Below are 20,008 nucleotides of genomic sequence, written 5' to 3'. Positions count from 1 at the left end.
GCCAAAAGTAAAGGAAGAATCCCTCCCAAGATGGTGAAACCGAAAAGAAAAAAACTCTGCTTGACTTTTTTGTAAGGCACCAGAGGCAACTCCAGTCTTCGACAGAGCATAAATTGAGGGAAGCCGCACAAAGCAGACGCTGCAGAAGAGGACAAAGGCGCGGTCAGGTTTTCTTGACTTTCTCAACAGATTTTAAAGAAAATGTGTAAACAACTGACACATGCAAGTTGTCTTCTCTCTCCACAAAAACCTGCTTGTCCCTTATTTAGTGTAGTAGACTCACAAAACTCAGCAATACTGTATAGTAATTACCGATTGGAAAAAAAGCTCAACGAGGAAAATTACAGCACAGCATAAAGCCAGGAGGGACATGGTCACCTGGGATCCATATTTTAATATAACTTTTTTCCTCTAAGTTTTTTTTTTTTCTGAGAAAACAGATATATATTCTTTTGAAACAGAGAATCTGCCACAGATTTGAGTTGTTGTTTTTTTTTTACACGAGAGAAAAATCAACTCACTCTGGTTAGTGTGTCTACACAACATACCAGAGATTTTAAGCAAATCACAACCGGTTTGGAAACCAAAAATATTTCCTCCTATTGAGAAGTCAGTCCCGGTCAGATCCACATCAGGATCCCCAAAAGGTTGCTGTCAGTGAGGTCAACAGCTACTGTGGTGAAAACAGCCAGCCTCCTTAAGCGGAGAGTGGAGCTCGTGGTGCAGATTGACACGTTTTGTTTCAGCGCTGAGTGACAAATTCTTTGGTGATCGGACAGAAATGCAACACAGATGAGAACCGAACTGGTTCAGATGAGCTGAAGTAAAAGCTGACAGCGTTTCAGTCATCGAGCATCATGGATAAAACAGAATCGTCACAAATCAATGCAAATCAAGAAACGCATGATTGAATGTAACATTATTTCACTTTCACTGGAGGAAAAATGTGTTAATATAGATGGAAAAAACTAATCATACTGATGATCTCTTCTTGCTTTTATTCAAATTATAAAGTGGCAAAAGTTTTCTTCACATTTTGTCACATTAATAAATATGATAATTATGAAGAAGGAATAAAATTATGCATGGTTTTCCAAAACTGTCACGAGTAAAAATCTTAAACTTATAGCAGATGTTCACATCCAGACTCCTTTACTCTAACACTCCCAAATGAATTCCAGTGCAACAACCAGCAGAACTGCAACAAAAGCCCCCTGATTAGATAATCGACTCCACTCATGGGTAGATTACTCTCAAGAGAAATACGGCTTCAAGGAAGCAGCTTTAGGACATTTAGGATTATTAACATGTACAAGATGTCGCTTCAGTGTTCTTTCCTCATGATATAATATTTTAAAGGGCACCAAAGTGATGCTTCCACCCCATGAATTCACATTCGGTAAAGCGCTCTCAGGCTTGCAAACATCTCCCCTTTTCCCCCTTAATTGTAGCAATGGTCATTATGACTAAACATTTCAAGTTTACTTTAATTAATCATGGCTGAAAAAGAATGTTTTGGCCATGAATGCATTTAAAAACTGTAGTCTGGCTTTTTCTTCTGGAGTGATGGCTTCTTCCACTCATGTTGTCAGCTCATGTTGCTCATGTTGTTACTAGACTCCAGTTATTTTGGATAAGGACAGCCTCTCACCAGCTTCAGCTAGCATCTTCTCAAAGTCTTTAGCTTTTGTCCTGATGTTGATCTGGAAAGTGTACCCAAAGACGGACCAGACTGGTGGATCCACAATTCTCTTTCTATAGAGTGTTTCATGATGTCACACAAGGAAGCAGTGTGTTTTAGGTGTTGTCTCAAAACAATTCAACAATTTTCCATGTGACTCAAATGTGAATCCACCTATCAGAAGCTTACAAAGCTATGACATCGCCATCTCGATGTTCACAAATTGTTTAAAGGCTCTTTAATTGTGGTTCATGGCAACCTTGGAGTTTAAAGAAAGTAATAAAAAGTATCCTTAAATAGTCATGTCTCTGCTTATTCTGGCATTTAGCAAATGGAAATATTTGTGGTAATCCTATATGGCCTAAAACATGAGATGTTTAGTCTGATTCAAGGTCAGACGGTGACAAGGTTCGGTGTTTTCTTATACATCTGTTTTTAACTTTACATTTGTTGTCCATGAATGCACACAAGGCGTTTATTCTGATTGAGTTGACATTCTGTTTATGCGACCTGAATAAGGTCTGCGTGACTTCTACTTGGACTGAGGAAGACGTTTGCAGTCTCATATCTTTCCCCTCTGGGTAAGCAGACCAAACTCAGCTCTCTGGTGCTCGTGTAAAAACGCAGTAGAATTAAAATTCTTGCCTCGAGCATCAATTGAAGGTCAAGTGGAAGAAGAAGAATCGCTCCTGTATTTCCTGTGCAGTAACAGCTTAATCTCCACATTTGCATTGTTTTGTGAGAAGAAAAATAAATAATTTGGGAGATATTTTAAGCATTTGTTTTTCTGTTTTTAATCCCGTGGTTTTTTGTGTTCGACCGAGCCAAGTTTTTCCATCTGGTACGGCGGTATAGCCGAACCGAGCTAAACTGAGCGGTTATCTCAGGAGACTTCTGGTAACATCTTGCTTACATTCTCATCATGTTGACTGAATCACTGCCCCCAGGTGGTCAAGAGAAACCCACACGTGAAAATTTTCTGTGTGGGGCTGTGTGCGAGGGCAATGTTATGGCTATCCGTGGACTGCAGGCGTGTCTTTTAAATGTTGACATTATGGTTCTCCGCGGGATGGCTTGGGTCATTTGCACACTTCTGCTTTCAGTTTACAGCTCAGTTGTGTATCCCGGCAGACCCACCGCAATGTCCCAACGCTCTTAGCCCCTCACACAACTTGAATCTGTGATCGTCAATCGCTGGCTTAACTTCTGGGCCTTCCTGAAATTAGGCAGAGAATGTAAAACGTATCCAGGATTGCAAATTATGACATTTACTCTGCCTTGTAGACACATAGTTCTTGTCTCAAACAAAACACATAGACTCTATGAACTTTATTGGAATGGTCTCCTCAGTTGCACATTCTGCCACATAATTACTGTTTCCTACAAGGCTTGTGGCTTCCTTTCACCAATAGAAAATTCCACCCTTCCAGGAAGAACAGATTTTTTTGAGTGCGAATAAAATTATAATTCACTTCTTGATAGACTGAGCAACAAGTCTGTGCAATTCCTCCAGAGTTAATACATACCTCCATCTCTGACTAATGATCTCTGTGCCTGGAGATTATTAATCCTTTTTCAGATGAAGGATTGACCAGTTTTAGAACCTAACCCTGCTTCAAACATCTCCACAACGGTGGAGTGATCCTCCGCCCGCTGTGAGGATGGCCGACAACATGAGCAATTTTAAATCTCTTTTAAAGACTTATCTTTTTAACTTGCCTTTCAACTTCCAGTTCAGCAGGAACATCAGACTGGTTATTTTGATGATTATAGTGTTAACTGTTCTAATTGTGTTAGTTTTTTCTGTAGATGTTGGATAAAGGGGGGTGGGGGAGAGAGACGGGGTCAGCTTCGTTTAGGACTAAAGCCTCCATCCATGGTTGGCGCCACCCCTGCACCATCGGTAAACCCCTACATGTTGTATTTCATTGTTTATTTTATCTTTTTATTTCCTATTTTGCTACTCTTGTACAGCCCTTTGCTCACTTTATAAATAAAGTTTGCTTTGGTTTCACAACTTTTTCTTTGGTTGTTACCAATATTCTCTAACAAACCTCTGAGCTCTTAAAAAAAACAGCTTTATGTTTATTGGGTAGGTATTAGGTATGTATGAAGTAGCTAACATCTGTTGCACTGGATTTCATTTAAGGGTATCAGAGCTGAGGGGGTTGAAAGCAAATACATGCCCTCCTTTTTAGATTTTATTTGCATGGAAATTTGGTGTGAAATAAACCCTGAAATCCTTTTCTTTTTTTTTCTTTTTTTTTTTTTTTTATTAGGCGGATGTTTTAATTTTTTTTGCCAAAGTTATTAAGAGCTAATGCTGAAGGTCCAAAGAGCCCATCTCCGGAGTCGTAGGCTGGAGACACATGTTCTATCCCATAAAATGCAAATAAAACACATCAAACGAGGAAAAGTTGAAAGGATGTAAATACTTTTGGAAGAGAGGGGTCAATTTTATTCATAAAGCATAATTGACAACAACAAAGGTCGACCAAACTGCTAAACAAAGTATGAAGGTATCATAATTTACTGGGATGAGTCCAAAGACACGATTTAATTCAGTCAACATCTGTGGAGTCTTGATATGTGGCTGTGTGGGAGCTCTGCCGACTTCTTGCATTTTCTGAAGCCAAACATCAAGATCTGTCATCACACCGATGTCTCAAGAGGGACATCAATCATTTTCTGCCAAATATTAGTCTTTCACAATCCCTGAAAGTGAGACATTAGAGAGAACTGTAGCAAATCTGGCTTTCATATTGCCAGACCGCACCCCAGCCTTGGGAAAACATAAAACCTAATGAAAAATACACAAGTATTCAGGGAAAACAACACTCACCTCAGTAGCCACTCAAGACTAATCCTCTTAGGACCTTCTAATGAAATGCAACAAGTTCAAAATACTTGTCCCAGAAATGAAAGTTGAACGTATATATCTCATATTTTTTCAGATCATTTTTTTTTTTTTTTTTTGCCAGATAAAGCCTAGAAAAATAATTACAAAAGTTTGTCTCACAGTAAGATTAGACTGTTATTTCAGTAGAAGCAATTCACGTCAATGGGATCAACAATAAGGGACAAAACATGCAGTAAAGATAACATTTGTTAAAATCCACGCCTTTAGCAACTTTGCCACTCTTCTGAATCCTATTCTCATTTTTGTCAGCTTGTGAAATAAAAGATTGAAAGCTGTTGCATAGAAGCTCAAATGCTCGTGCTTATTATATAAACCCCTTTAATCCAGCCTAAGAGTTTTACTGCGCCACCTTCTGTGAAGAAAAAAAAAAAAAAAAGTGTAAACCGAGCTGCCATATGTTCTCACCTGCTGCATGACACGCACACACATTTCCAGACGGACACGCATGGGTGCCCCCGCCGCACATTTACCACCCCAGAAACACAGACACGCATGTGCTGAGACACATCTGCGAAACAGACAAGTCCTGATTAATGTGCAGAGCAACTGAACGAAAGGGGGCTCAGCCTTTGATTCCCGTATATGTATGCGTTTCCATTACAAGGCCACCTACTCAGAGCTATTTATACAGTGCACTGCAAACATAATCTGCATCGCAGGAGAGGAGGTAAGAGTCGGGGAGGGAGCCGGTTAAGAATGGGTGGAAAAATGCGCGAGGGTTTAATTAAGAACGCGGATTAAAGCGTGAAAAAATAATTACACAGTGTGAGAGCCCAGAGGGGGAGGGAGCTGCTTTTGGAGTCTGAGCATGAGAGGGTACCTGTACGCTCCCTTGTAAGTGACCTGCGTTTCACACGTGTTTGTGTTTGTACACCCCCCAGATGTGTTTGTGTGTCCAGTCTGTGACCTGGCGCAGACCGCATTGCGTCTCCAGCTCACAGAAAACCCCACCGGTGGGCCGCGTTGATGGATGACGCCTGGAAGCTGTGCAACTGGATGTGCTTTATGAGCAGCTACCCGATGGTTTACAGGGGGTTGAATTATTTGACTTTGACTGCACAAGCATAGAAGTTTGGGTGTAAAAACTGTGACACGTTACTGACGGCCGCTGTGTTTCAGGTGTTACTCTAACACTACTGGTTACGAGGCGACAGGCACGTGAAGCGGAGCTACTAAATACATTTGCAGAGTGCGGTAAACCACACGCTTGACCATCCTCCTCCATGAAAGTCATGTTTGTCCAAACCCCCCTCTACTCCTATAGAGTTACAAACCATGCAACCATTGTACGAATAGGGAGGAAAGGCCAATTTAGGTGGCTGTCTTTAGTTTAGGTATTACTGCCTCAATGAAAATATTCATCCATCAACATTACAGTCTGACAGGATTGAGTTGAGCAACCTGGCAAAAAAAAAAATTCAGAGCTTGTACTTTAGGTGCATTACATAAACCTTAGAGGTCAAAGACGTGATTGCTGTCAAACCATGTGAGTTTTCGGAAGGAATGTGCATGAAGCTTCAATTTGTAGGTCTTGCCATCATCATTTCTACTGACAAGCCTGAGCAGCTCACTACATTCAGTTTCTTTAGCCAGGGTGGTGAGTGATCAGATCACTCTTGAGGGGGTCATGGCAACAAATGTAATTTTTCTGTGGTTTTGGGGGTATAATATGATCTGTTGTGCACTGATGAGGCCGTGTGAATGTCAAGAGCGGGTACCAAAGGCTCTGCTCATGGGCGGTCAGCTTTGTGTCTTTGCTCAAAAACGGAGAAATCAGAGAACAGTTTATCATTCTATGTATGTTATCTTTCAATGTAATCCATATTCTCCCATTAGAGCTCACAATCAAGCAAACACCCTCGGACATAACAGCTGGTATGTCCGAGGTTGCTCATAATGGATGGAAGTTTCCACTTACTCCCGAAGGATGAGAGAATCGCAGTAGAATGGCAGAAGTTAAAAAAAGAAAAGAAGTTAATTAATGGGTGAAGTACCACCCGATTATAACCCCAATATGGGGCGCTGGTTGTGCAAGACTTATGGAGGTTGTCCTGTAACTGATCCCATGCTCAGTCGTTGTGTCCTTGGGCAAGACACTTGACCCACAGTGCCTGCTGGTGGTGGTCAGAGGGCCCGGTGGAGCCGATGTATAGCAGCCTCGCTTCAGTCAGTCTGTGGCTACTAGCATAGCTCATCACCATCAGGGTGTGAATGTGTGTGTGAATGGATGAATGACTGACTGTAGTGTAAAGCGCTTTTAGGTCGTCGGACTAGATAAAGCCCTATACAAGTACAAGCTATTTGCTATCTACTCAGTGCACTTTACTGTTCCCTGAACATGACTGAATTCAAACTAACTAATTTTGAAAAAATCTTACGTACCAGCACTAAAAATACCGACCACATATTATTACCCATACGTTTAATTCCTCAACGCTGTCTTGTCTGATAAACGTAATGAGCACTGTCTGAAGAGCCCACAATGCTGACATATCAAAGCCTCATATGCTTAAGCGCACTATTGTGAATATATTGAAGATAAAGTCTTTTTATCTGACACCCAGATTTTTACACGGTCGTGTGATTTTGAGAAAGTTTTTCAATAAATTGTGACTGGTTGAGCCTTATATGTGCGCTCAGCAGTGCACAAACAACCACATTTTTGCCTGTTTTTCCAGAAGCACACATGAATGTCAAATATAGGAAAGGTGTGTTTGTAACCAAAAATCCAGGTTGACTAAGTGACCAACTAAAACACTGGCCCTTACTCTGCCAGCTGCATGATGTTTCTGTACCAGCTGTGCAGACAAATCTCCACGGATTACTTCAATTAAAAAAGCTCCTATTTTGCAAGCCCCCTTAAGACCTGTGTAATGATTAATATTGGTGAACCAGATATTCAGCCAAACACAGCGTTATGATTTAAAAGGTTTATTGAAGGGAATGGTGGAGCTGATCTAGAGCAGGGTGGTGGGTGGAGGGAGACTGAGGTGATTGGAGGTGAAGGCTGATTAAGAAAAGTCCAAAGCAAAACAAACAAAAACCTAAATCATGACAATACCCTCTCAAGGGTGGATATTAGACACCCATACATATACACACACACACACATACATACATACATACATACATACATACATATATATATATATATATATCGGTATTCAGCCAAACACAGCGTTACAATTTAAAATGTTTATTGAATGAGTCGTAGCAGGTGAGGCAGGCAAGCAGAACAAGACTTGACACATGAAATAATGGCTGAAGGTGCAGGCAGGCAGGGATGAGCAGGGGACCAGAGGATGCAGGTAGTGACAGACCAGAACAGACAATGTGGACCTGGGTAACCATCACAACGGGCACAGCAAGTGGCTGGAACTCATGGGGAAACAGGCAGAACTGCAGCACGCAGACACAGGCAACCTTTATCTGAAGAGTCCAGCTGGCTGAGCACACAGGAATTGGTAGAGAAAGGGCACATCACAAAAGACGAGATGAGATGAGACGTTCCGGCCGGGATGAGATGGCTGAGGCAGGTAAAAGTAGACAGGTGCACAGGTGAGCCTCGTTGACTGTAATTAGTAGCAACAGGTGGAGCTGATTAAGAGCAGAGTGGTGGCTGGAGGCAGACTGAAGTGATTGGATGATGACTTAGAGATGACGGCTGATTAAGAAAAGTCCAGAAAAGTCCAAAGCAAAACAAACAAAACCCTAAATCTTGACAACCTGAGGTTCAATGTTCCTATTTCCTACAGCTCCTTGCACCTGTCCTCCGTCTTCAGGTAGACATCAGCATGACTGAAAGAAAAATATCTAGTCTTTGTATGTGATGCACCAAAGCCAGAGAAACATCAGGTACCTGTACATCAATATTGCTAAAAGGGGATTGTATCACCTCCCTGCTTGTTTCTTGACCCAGCGAGAATTATTTAAACTGTCTCTCTCATTCTAATGTCTCTTTTCACACTCAGGAGATTCTCAAGGAATGTCTGTCTGGATATCTATGTAAATTGCACAGTTCTGTAACTTGGAGATCTAAATTTTACAGTATTTTACAGCCTGCATGAGTGTATCACATGACAGAGCATTTGTGTGATGCACTCATGCAACTGCACAGTGATCTATATTGTCTGTAAAGGGACTGATACATGCCTTTTTGACACTGAATCTATTAGATGCTAAAAACGATTTGCATGCTTTAAGCATCTCAGAGAGTGAGTTAAATAACATTACTGCTTGGTCTGCTGTAGTTGGGTCTTTTGTGGTGAAAAATAATTGACACAAATGGGAAAGCTACTGATTCACCAGTCCATCTATGCACCAACCCTCAAATATGGATCATGATCTAAAGAATAAGATGGCTTATACAAGCAGTGGAAATGAGTTTCTTTTTCCAGGAGAATCCAGGAGAATCACTTGCTTAAGGGATTTTATGACCTTTCTGGTTGGGATCCTTCAAAATTATCTTAAAAGTGTTGCTGGGCAGAGGGATATCTTGGTTTCCTCCTAGACCTTTAACATATGCTTAATTTAGATAAGTAAAAGTGAACAAAGAAATGAATCAACATTAAAACATAGGGAAAGCTTTTTTTAGACTCCTTTTGTTTTTAAAATCCTAATGCAACAAAAAGTTCTAAAAACACTGCAAATTGCAAAGCACCCACACACATGAACTGCTTAAGCCAGCAAGATTGGCATTTATTACAAATTAACCAGGATAAGAATAAAATCATATTGTGCAGACATATAAAAGAGGCAGAATCAAATCAAAGAACATCAAAGTTAAACATCAGTCAAATTAATTGCTATAATTTTCTTCCCTCCTGTTTTTCAATATTTTTCTTTAAATGGTCTCAATTTTTATCAAGGGGTTTTCCAATGAAATCTGACACATAAGGCTTTATATTGCTCATTCTCTATCTTTCCTGTCATCATTCTGGCACATTTTGCTTCAATCTCCAAATTACAGCCCTTTGATGCTTCATATTACCAGAGGGAGTCAGACATGCAATGCTAGTATCTGAATGGGTTTGTGTTAAGTAAGTCGTTATAGTACAATCCTCAAAAATAAGTAGTACTTTAATTTCCGCATAATTCTTTTTTATAATGATCCGTCTTTTTTGTTTGTTTTAGTAAGTAGGTCATACCAGTACAACAATGAGCCTTTATTTTTATTGCAGCTATGTGAATGACTGCAGCTCAGAGCGCTGCACAAAGAAAACACATTCAATAAAAGCTTCCTTAACCAGTACAATCAGTAAAATAAATCACTTAAAATTGCTAAATATCACAAATATACCAAGAAATAACACGTCATACAATATGAGTATTGTTTTACAAGACCGTAAAAATAATGGCAAAAAAGATAATAGATTTGAGAAAAATGTTTACAATAATTATAAAATAATTTTGTGTCAAGCTAGAATAAAATCTGTTCTCTTTTTAAGTAACAAATTAATTTCTCTAATAACAGTGGGTATTGAGTTCACAGGTTTGGGGCATGATCAACAAATGCAAAACCCGGATCTTCTTGGCGGCCGCCTCGCCAAGATAGCACTGCGGGAAACCCTGATGTTCATACTTTCACTGTGTTAGTCATTGTTTGTACTGCCGTTTTTTCGACTCTTCGTTGCGTTCGCCTGTCTGCTAAGCTCAAAACAACCGCGCCTGGCTTGATGGAGAAACCAGAACAGTTGAGCATCTTTATGACAGTGCACTTTTACTTTCGCCCTCTGGAAGGAGCCACGCTGGAAGATCAACCCTGGTTGCATAGTATACCTTTAGGTGATGGCTGAAGATAATAATAGGACTTTTCTTTATAGAAGTGAATCTCTCAGTACGTGAAACCAAGCACCTGTAGGTGTTTGTGAGAGTGCACTGGTGTACGTAAGGTTTATCCATGAGAAAAATGCTCAATAGTGGTTGTGAGGAGCCAAAGACCCGCCCCCCAGAGCACCAAGGCAGACGCCAGGGGAACCAGAACCCCAGATGCCCAAAGGGACATCGATATCGCAATATTCAGCACCCATATCGCATATTTTCCCAATATCGCCCAGCCGTATGTAGAGAAACATATACATGAAATACTTTATATCACTTAGCATGTAATTTATCTTTGTAATACACATTTGCATTTTTTTTTTCACAGAATTTTTTAATTAATTCTTAGTCATTCAATTTAGCACTTAGCTTCTTTATGCTGATTATTAGTAATTCTAATTATACTGCAGGAAGAGAACTAGAAATAGGTAAAATCTTCTTGAAATGAGTCTATTTGTCCTTGATGTGAGAAGGCAAGTTTAAATGATCTACCAATGGAACAACTCATCTCCATCCTCTTATTTGAAGTGCAGTATCTCTAATCTTGTTCTAGGAGTCAAATACTAATTCCATTGGCAGATAATCTTATTTACCTGCTCAAATTAAGGGCAGATAAACTCATTTCAACAAAATGTTAGTTAATTTTAGTTCCCTTTTTGCAGTGTATTCTAGCATCATTCCCAAAGTTCCTCCTCCAACTCTTCTTCTCAACATCTTTGTATTTTAACAATAAAGTAATAGCAGCTGTGGAAACAATAATGACCTGACGACAAACGAAACCGGCTAAGAGGACAAACCCTCTGTTAGGGCTCTGAAAACGCTCCATTCACAACTGAATGCTGCAGACGGAAACACAATCCGTGGCATGTTTTCATTCGGTCAATTGTGAGAACGAACGCTGAGATTTGGTGTCAGACTGGGTGTGCCCTCTCACCGCTTCCACACCCTTAACTGCCATGACCCCCACATGGAAACTACCACTTCCCTTCATTTATCTCACTCGCCTTGTTTTATTTCTCATGCGCTCTCTCACAAACTCATTCGTCAAGCCACGAAAAAGTTTATCAAGCCTTTGGAAACCACTCTAAGCTGACGTAATTCCTCAATTCAAATGAAAGAATTACAGAAACAGCAATCTGTTGAAGGTGAGAAGTTTCAGTTTCACAGCCAAGTTTTTTTTTTTTTTTTCACGCGAAAAAAGCAGTTAAATGAGGTTGATCTTGTTTTTGCAGGTATGCATTCGGTTGCTTGTTATTTCTTTTTTTTTTTCTTCTTCTTCTTTTCACAGCAGGGTGCTTGGCATAAATCACAGCTTGTTATGAGCCTGAGGGAAGCTGTAACCAAAACAGGGTTGCGCAGACCGGGTTGAGTGAGTCAAGAACGACGCGGCTGAATTTCCTCTCCTGCAGGAGCCAGCAACCACGGCGTGATGGAAGACGCCGAGCTCGCGGCTCAGCCAAGTTTTCTCTAAGGCGGTTGCTGAATGACGTGGAGACATTCATTTTCACCTCGGGGTGTGAATTTTCTTTGTGTGTCAGTGATCACTAGAGAAACTCCCCGTAAAGTGATATCATGCAAAGGCTTTCTGGTCTGGTCGGCTATTGAAACGAGAAGAAAAGTGGAGGCGATATAGGTGAAGTGGCCGGGATATTTTCTTTCCTGTTGGTGTGATTTTTACATAAAGGCGTGACTGCGATACATTTCTAACAATGTTTTTATTGAACACAGGCCATCCAGCAATCAGGTTCTGCTATAAATAACACGACTAATCAACCTAATTAGCGCATGCATTTCTGGAGCACAGTTGGCAGGAGGCTTGGTTCTTCCACCTTGTTTCTTTTTATGTCAGCCTAACCACTGTCAAAGCGTTTTAGCAGTCTTAGATTTCCCTCAAAGCGAGCATGTGATTGCAAAAGCAGGTATGGAGAACACGTTGCGTTCTCGGCCAATTATGGTCAATAATTTCTGCCATCATCTCCTTTTTTTCACTCTAATTAACCAATGTGGGGATATTGCTTTACATGTGGAGCGTACAAGCCTTCAGGTGTAATCGTTCCCAGACAAAAAAGTTAAATAAGCACAACGACGTTCTTTGACAATTGGGACTGACACGTGTTTAAACAATGCATTTCATCAGTGGTTGGAATGCCGTAATGAAAATATCAGAATGCTCACAAACTGAACTGTTGTTGTGTGCAGAGGGGAAAGCTGGAGAGTTTTAGGGGAATTTCCATGTTTTTCCTTTAGATCTGAAACATTATGTTCAGACAGCTCCATACGTGGTGGCCCAAGGGAGCACATGTGCACACATGCAAAAAAACAAAAAAAACCAAATCAAAACATTTTTATCAAAACCTAACAACATAACAGAAAACATGGTTCCTACTCAGAAGGGAATTCTGTACACTGCAACAAGGGAACTAAAAGTAAGTAAAAGGTTCTTGAAATTAATTTATTTGTACTTGATTTGAGCAGGCAAGTTTAAATAATCTGCCAATGGAATAAGATTTTTGCACTTAAAATATGAACAACTCATCTGAATAATCTTTTTTTCAAAGCCAGTATAACGAATTATATTATTTTAGGGGCAAAATACTCATTCCATTGGCAGACCATCTTATTTACCTGCTCAAATCAATGACAAATACCCTGATTCCAAGAAAATGTACTTCATTTTATTTCCCGTTTTGCAGGGTATAAAATCTGCAAGGAAAAAAGAACAACAGTCTTGTTTTGCTGTATTTTTCTTTTGTAGCAGCTCAAAAAATTCTCTTTAAAATTTGCCCAAAGCGAAGTATTAAATTCATAACGTGAGACAAAAATCTTCTCTTTTTTTTGTCCAAAAACTAACTGCACTGAAAGATGTCATGGACATACTTATCAACAAGTCATATCAAAATAGAGACACAATACATTAGCATTAGCCTATCTCTTGAGTAAACTGCTCTGGGTAAAAGACAGCAACAAAAAATACTTTCCTAAGTGATACAAGCCAACAACAGCATGCACTAATGATTGCCCTTGAGACAATAGCATGAGATACAGATTGTCAGACGTACAAAAAAAATATTTTCAGATGTAAATTTATTTATTTTAACTTTAAATTTTATGTCCAGCAGCCATGTTAAATCTGAACTCAGGATTCAGATGTAATTTCTGGATCTTCAACTCTGTAAGTAATTATAACTTCAGGTTGTGGGACACGGGTAGAGCATGTGACCCATGTTCAGTGACCTCAGTGCTCAAAGCGGCCTGCCCAGGTACGAGTCCGGGCCAGTAGGCCTCTGCCCCTCTCTCCTAATCCCATTTCCTGTCAGCCTACTGTCAAATAAAGACTACTACTGCCACAAAATAAAAATAAAGGACTTTCAAATTAAGCGGGAGGTCTATTTGATTTTTTCAAAACTCTAGAAATTTTGACTTGCAGGTACAAATAGAGCAGGGCCATTATTGAAGACTGTTTCTGTATGTGTTGACTCAAATATATTACATTGTACATTGGGCTGTACAGGGGAAAAATTTAAATAAAACGGATGCAGCAGAGTGTGGAATATCATTGGTGGGTGAGTTAAATGGGAAACAATCACAATAGACCGTGTTGGATTTTGTGAATTTACAAAAAGTTACAGTCAAATGCGATCTTCTTGCTAAGGTACAGAATAAGGTTGCTCTGATTTCAGCCTCCCTAACCAAAATACAGACCAGCTGTAGTTAGGAGGTGCAGTGGTAAAGGACCACCTCACAGCTACTGCTTTGTAAGGTTCTTCCCATAAACAAAAAAAGACAAGCCTTACTTCATAAGATACTTCATGTCTTACAAACCGTATATTTCACAGAAGATCCAATGAATGCGTCACGACTTACTAAGCAGACAGAACGAGGAGGCAGCTGGACGTTTACGAGACTTATTAAAACGGCTCTGGTGCTGTAATGCCATGTTGACTTCACCGTGATGCATGTTTTTGTCTGAAAAAAACACAAGGCGTGTTTATTTAGCCGAATGCCACAGTCTGACCCCAGACAGGAACCGAAGGAGGACATTTGGCTGCTCAAACATCGCCACAGACAAAACATCTCATGCAGCTCGCAGTGTTTTTTGTCACTTCACAGAGCCACATAAATCCTGCTTTTAAACATGGCTGTCTCTTTTAACACACACTGACAGCCAAGATAAAGGTAGGTCAGCACCTTTATTCATTCTCAGGAATCTAAATAAGCGCTCATTATCTGCACTTGGTCTCAAAGGGCTGCTGGGAAGTCATTTATTATCCATATAGGGAAAATGGGGGACTTCAACAGGAAACTATAATAAACATGACCACACTGTGCTCTAGAAGTAGATTTCTAAAGATATTGCAACTCATTACACATACCATTCCGAATAAGTTTGTTAAATAAACAGAGGTTGATATAAGTATGTTAAATATTTTAGAAGCTCACCCTGGTAGTAGCTCCAAATGCATTACCGAGTACCTTTAAAACGCCTGACTGATATGACTTTAATAACTCATCCAAGTGCTTTGTATGGACTTGTGCGCACCCCAAAGCTTTTTACCAGCTGTCTCCTGTTCCCTGATGCTCTCTGAAGTTTTGATATTGGTTCCGACATGAGTGTGCCGCCTGGGTGATTGAGTGGAGACTGAACCTGACGCCCAGCATAAGGCTAAACTCTTGAAGCCGACAGGCTGGCGGATGAATTAGGTGACGTCTAAACACTGGAAACAAAGCTCGGGGCACGGATTGCGGTAGGATTCAGCCCCCTCAATATGGGGCCGGAACAGTGACGTCTCCTCAGCTTAAGTCGTCACATTTGTGGATCTTGAAGCGATTAGAGGTTTCCAAAAGAAATGGTTTAAAAAAAAACACCATGGAGTGGTAAGCGATGAAGATGACATGCCATAATTCAGAGTACATGTGAAACTTGTTTAGAAAACCTGCGTCTAAACACAGTTTATGTTGTGAATCAGATTTAGAAATCTAGTCAAGCAATTTCTCCCCCAGGAGCAGGAGCAACCACTGAGCTACTGGAGTCTTTTGTCTTTTAGCCATGCACTTTTATGCGTTTATTGGAATAAAATGCCGGCAGCGTAGTGTTGTGGTTATCCTTGTAACCTCATGGCAACAAGGTCGAAGGATTAAATATCAGCTTCGCAGGGTTTTGTGGAGTTTCTATGTTCCCCCCTTGCTTGGATTTACTTGGGGTACTTGGGTTTCCTCCCACAATCCAGAAATATGCATGTTGGGTGAATTGGGGGTTCTCAGTTGACTCTGTGAGAGTGTGAATGCATGGATGTTTGTCTTTGTGTTACGCTCATGATGGATTGGCAAAGTGTCCAGGGTGAAGATTGCCTCAAACCCAATGCCATCCCTCAACTCTGAGCAGGACAGACTGAGGTTTGGATAATAGATGAAAAAAAAAGGCCTTAGTATTTACTTTTTGATCATCGTGTGAACCCTTTAAAGCCTGATACAGGTAATTGTGAGGAAACTTCACATTTAAAAAAAGAAAAATTGTTTTTTTGGTTGATTTAAAAAAAAAGAATCAGGCTTTGAAAATCTCATTTGCATCGTAATCGATACGTTAGACCAAAAAATACATTTTCCTCATGTTTTCTGCATTTTTGTGTAGGGTGTGTAAAATATATTCATTTGTACGTTGTAAAATCTATGTCGAAAAAAATACTGACTTTGTTGAAGAGGTAGAGGTCTTAGAAATATTTGTATCAAAATGATACGTGTGGCGTTATAGGGTTATAGTCATTTATTGACATTTGCAACAAAACTAACACAATTTCACAATATTATGTAATAATGTAGGCCCTGCTAAATATTTATAGATTATATTAATAATATTTCTTGTGTTTACTTAAACCTTATTTAGATTTAATTTGGCGCTACAGGCTTGAGGTGGTGCTGTAATAGGGGATACTTGCTTGGTGCACTTTGGGTTTGTTAGTATCAAATTTCACCATTTACTGCATCTGATGGGTACTTTCTGCAGAACGCCATGAAGCGGCAACCATCTTAGTTTCTTGAGCCAGTGGCTTCCACAGTAATCCGATCTCAATCCAAAAGAGCATCTTTGGGATGTGATGGAGCAGGAGATTATCATCATGGATGTGCAGCTGACAAGTCCGCAGCATATTTGTAAGAATAAGAATTCCTTTATTGTCCTGCAATGGGGAGATTCAGGTGTGACAGTGGCAAATACACAGACATTTGCACACAAATTTGCAATGAGAAAAAAGAGGAGAAGAAAAAAGAGCAAACCGGTCTAATCTAAAGTTAGCTTTAAAGAAAAACCAAAAGTAGCAGATAAGGGTAAAGCCATTATCCATTATTATATCCATTATCATGACAAAATGGACCAAAATTTTGGAGGGACATTTGCAACATCTTGTTGCATCGATGCCACAAGAAGGTAAAGACAAAAGGTACAAAGTGTGATTAGTTTAATTTGTACAGCAAAAAGAACAAAGACAGTCATACATTCTGTTCTTGGGGTTTGCAAACATTATCATTTAAACTTTGTTGTTCTTATCACAGGATAATGAGACTACCAATGGCATCTATCAAACAATACAGTACTGCTGGCCTCTGGTTGCAACATAGCCAGGTGGACCTGTCTGCCATGCGGTTAAGGGACAACCTATATATTTGACACTTTGATGACTTTGAAACATTTGCTGACTCATTTGCTACATTATATATTCTGATTCGGTTCATAATGACTGATAGTTGTTATTTGTTTGCCTGTGTTCCCAGATGAGCATCGGCATGCCTGTTTTCAGCCACAACCAACAAATAAAAACAGTCTTATATGCATCCCGAAGGACTCCTCCGCTGGGTTCACTGCGTGCAAAGTAAACTTTAATTATCTTCCATTGAATGTTTAGCTATTGTTTCGTGCTGGATGAGATATCTTAAACCTTTTGGAAAATAAATCCCTTTGTGTTGTTTTGGAATTGACCAAAGCTCGGCCCTTCTGAGTCCTTTTGAGATTTGTAATCCATTCCTTACAGTTTGAAGCAGAAAGGGCTCCTAAAGACACTTCATCCTGATCAAAGCAGTGCACACTCCATCCTTAAAGGTCTCTCCTCTGATGTGTCCCAGCTCCCTTAAAGAACCCGTCTTCATCTTAATGAAACCAGGATATGTTAAATAAGGCATGTCTATGTAAATTTCTGGGTACCATTGCGTTGCTTGATCTAAACTCCAGTTCAGTTGCCATTAAACCTTTTCCCCTTCTTCTTTTCCTTTTAGACTAAACATCTGCCCAACATCTGGCCGCAGAGGTTGTCCCTTCCTGCTGACAGTAGTGGAGCGCTAAACTAACCCAGACCATGAGGTTTTCTTCATGTGCACACCAAAAACTCCTTCTGAGCACAAACAGCTGCTGTTTTCGTATTCTGCTTCATTAATTATTTAAAGCCTTATATGTCACCCTGGTCAGTGCCTTACTGCATGCAGAATAGTAAGCTCAGAGCGTAATAGGAATCAAAGCGCTTTACATGCCTGGAAATGGTCCAGAGACAATATTCCGGTTTCATTTTAAACACAGGCGTGTTTGTCTCACCATCATCTGATAGATGTGTGTAGATTTTCAAAGCGGGCTCCTCCTGCAGAAAACGGAGCCATGTGCCGTAAATTACTCTTCACTTCTGCGCCTCCTTTCAGTTTTATAATTCATTCGTTATCTTGTCTCAGTGAAAGATAGAGGCCATTATTGTGAAATGAGAAACAAAAGAACCCCACTCCATTAAAATAATTGATGCTCCATTACCTGAGCTTATTAAATCAAGCCAAAGTAGAAAGCCGGCCGCTAAGTAACTGTTGTTAAATCATAGAAAAGCAAGAACTGAACATGGAGTGATCCAAGTTCCCAGATTTGATACATGGGGCTCTTTGGATGCTACTTTTGTGTTTTCTTTGCTTTGGAGAGGATAATGTGCACAGTCTAAGCTCCAGTAAACAGAAAAACTACAACTGGAGGCAAGACGATAAAAAAGGAGATTTTTTGTTTGCTCCTCTGGGGCTGATTCAACATTTTAATTATGCTGTATCTGGGTTAGGTCAGAAAAGGTTTTCAGTTGTAGGTTTGATACATCTACACGTGCAATATCTGAGAGCAGAAAAATCTAATTAGAGCTGGCAAACTGTGACAGAACACACCGCAGTTCATAACATAAGTGCATTCCATGGGAAATATAAGCCATTTAGCTGCAGAGAAGCCTCACTTTTCACCCTGAGAGACCCAGTCTCTCAGGGTGGCAATGGCAATGGAATTCACAAAAAAATAATAATCTGCAGTATCAAGAGATTTAGAGAAAAGTAACTTCTGCCATATTACACTTATCACAATGAGGACATTATAATTCAAATGCTAGTTACGGATGCAACAATTCCAGTTAGGGTTGAACGAACACCCAACCTTACCAGTTGTACCATCTCAAACATTTAGTTCTTGAACCTTTTTATGATTATGGTTTACGGCCAATGAAAATGTAAATATTACAGAAGAACAATAAATAAAGGATTTTTGATATCGGTACACAAATAGCCAGATCTGAGCCCATTCAACTATCTATGGAGTAATGCCAAGACGAAGGATAGACATGTGCTGATTACCTTAATGCCATGTGGCAATGATGCAATATTTCATGCAAAAGAATAGAATAGAATAGAATAAAATAGTATAGAATAGAAATGCCTTTAGGAAGATTTGTCTGTGACAGCGGCAAAAATAAATAGACAGAGGACACCAGATTGGCCCAAAAAAAAAAGTTAAGGGGAAAAACGTTGTGCAATTATTCATAGATAATAAGGCATATTCAGATAAATATGAAATCTTCAAGTTAAAAAAGAAGAAAAACAGCAGACAATTACAGAACAATGAAAGCTGTTAATTTACATGAGAAGCTAAAAAGCTAAAATAGGCGTCGACCAAATATTGTGATTATAATGTAAAGTAGATAGATAAACCTTTCAGTAGGCTGACATTTCTGTATCCAGAGCCTTTTCCATTGGTCCTAGGTAGGACTCAAATGTGCCTCCTAAATGAATCATCAAAATTAACATTTCACTCCATATAGATTTAACACAATATACTTTTTTATTAAATTATTAAAATCATTTACCTTTTTAATGACATTCTGATGTACTAACATGCAATTGTATTTTGATATATCTAAATTCCTATTTTTGTCAATTCTCCTTAACTATTGAAAAATAACATTGAATCCCAAATTCAAAGAGCCTATATTATCATTTCATCTTTTAAAGGAACTATTGGTAATTGACGGTTGATTGAAAGGTTTTCTAGTAGAACCCTCTATTATCTACCTCTTAAAACTATAAATAACAGGCCAAGGCAAGGAAGTAGGTGCCGAGCCTTTATACCTTCTAGGTGAGTGTCTGTGTGTGGGGCCCGGGGATGATACTTTTTCTTGCCAGCATGCCTGCTGAAACGTATACCTTGATTTCTCTCTGGCTCCAACACAGAGGATTCTTTTGCTTCAATAAGAAAGGGAAAATGCTGTTTAGATCAATCCTGGCAGGGCTCTGTTTCTCGTCTAATTTTTATAGTA

Source organism: Fundulus heteroclitus, chromosome 7, assembly GCF_011125445.2.
Source record: "Fundulus heteroclitus isolate FHET01 chromosome 7, MU-UCD_Fhet_4.1, whole genome shotgun sequence".
Lineage (NCBI taxonomy): Eukaryota > Metazoa > Chordata > Actinopteri > Cyprinodontiformes > Fundulidae > Fundulus > Fundulus heteroclitus.
This window is presented reverse-complemented; position numbering follows the sequence as displayed.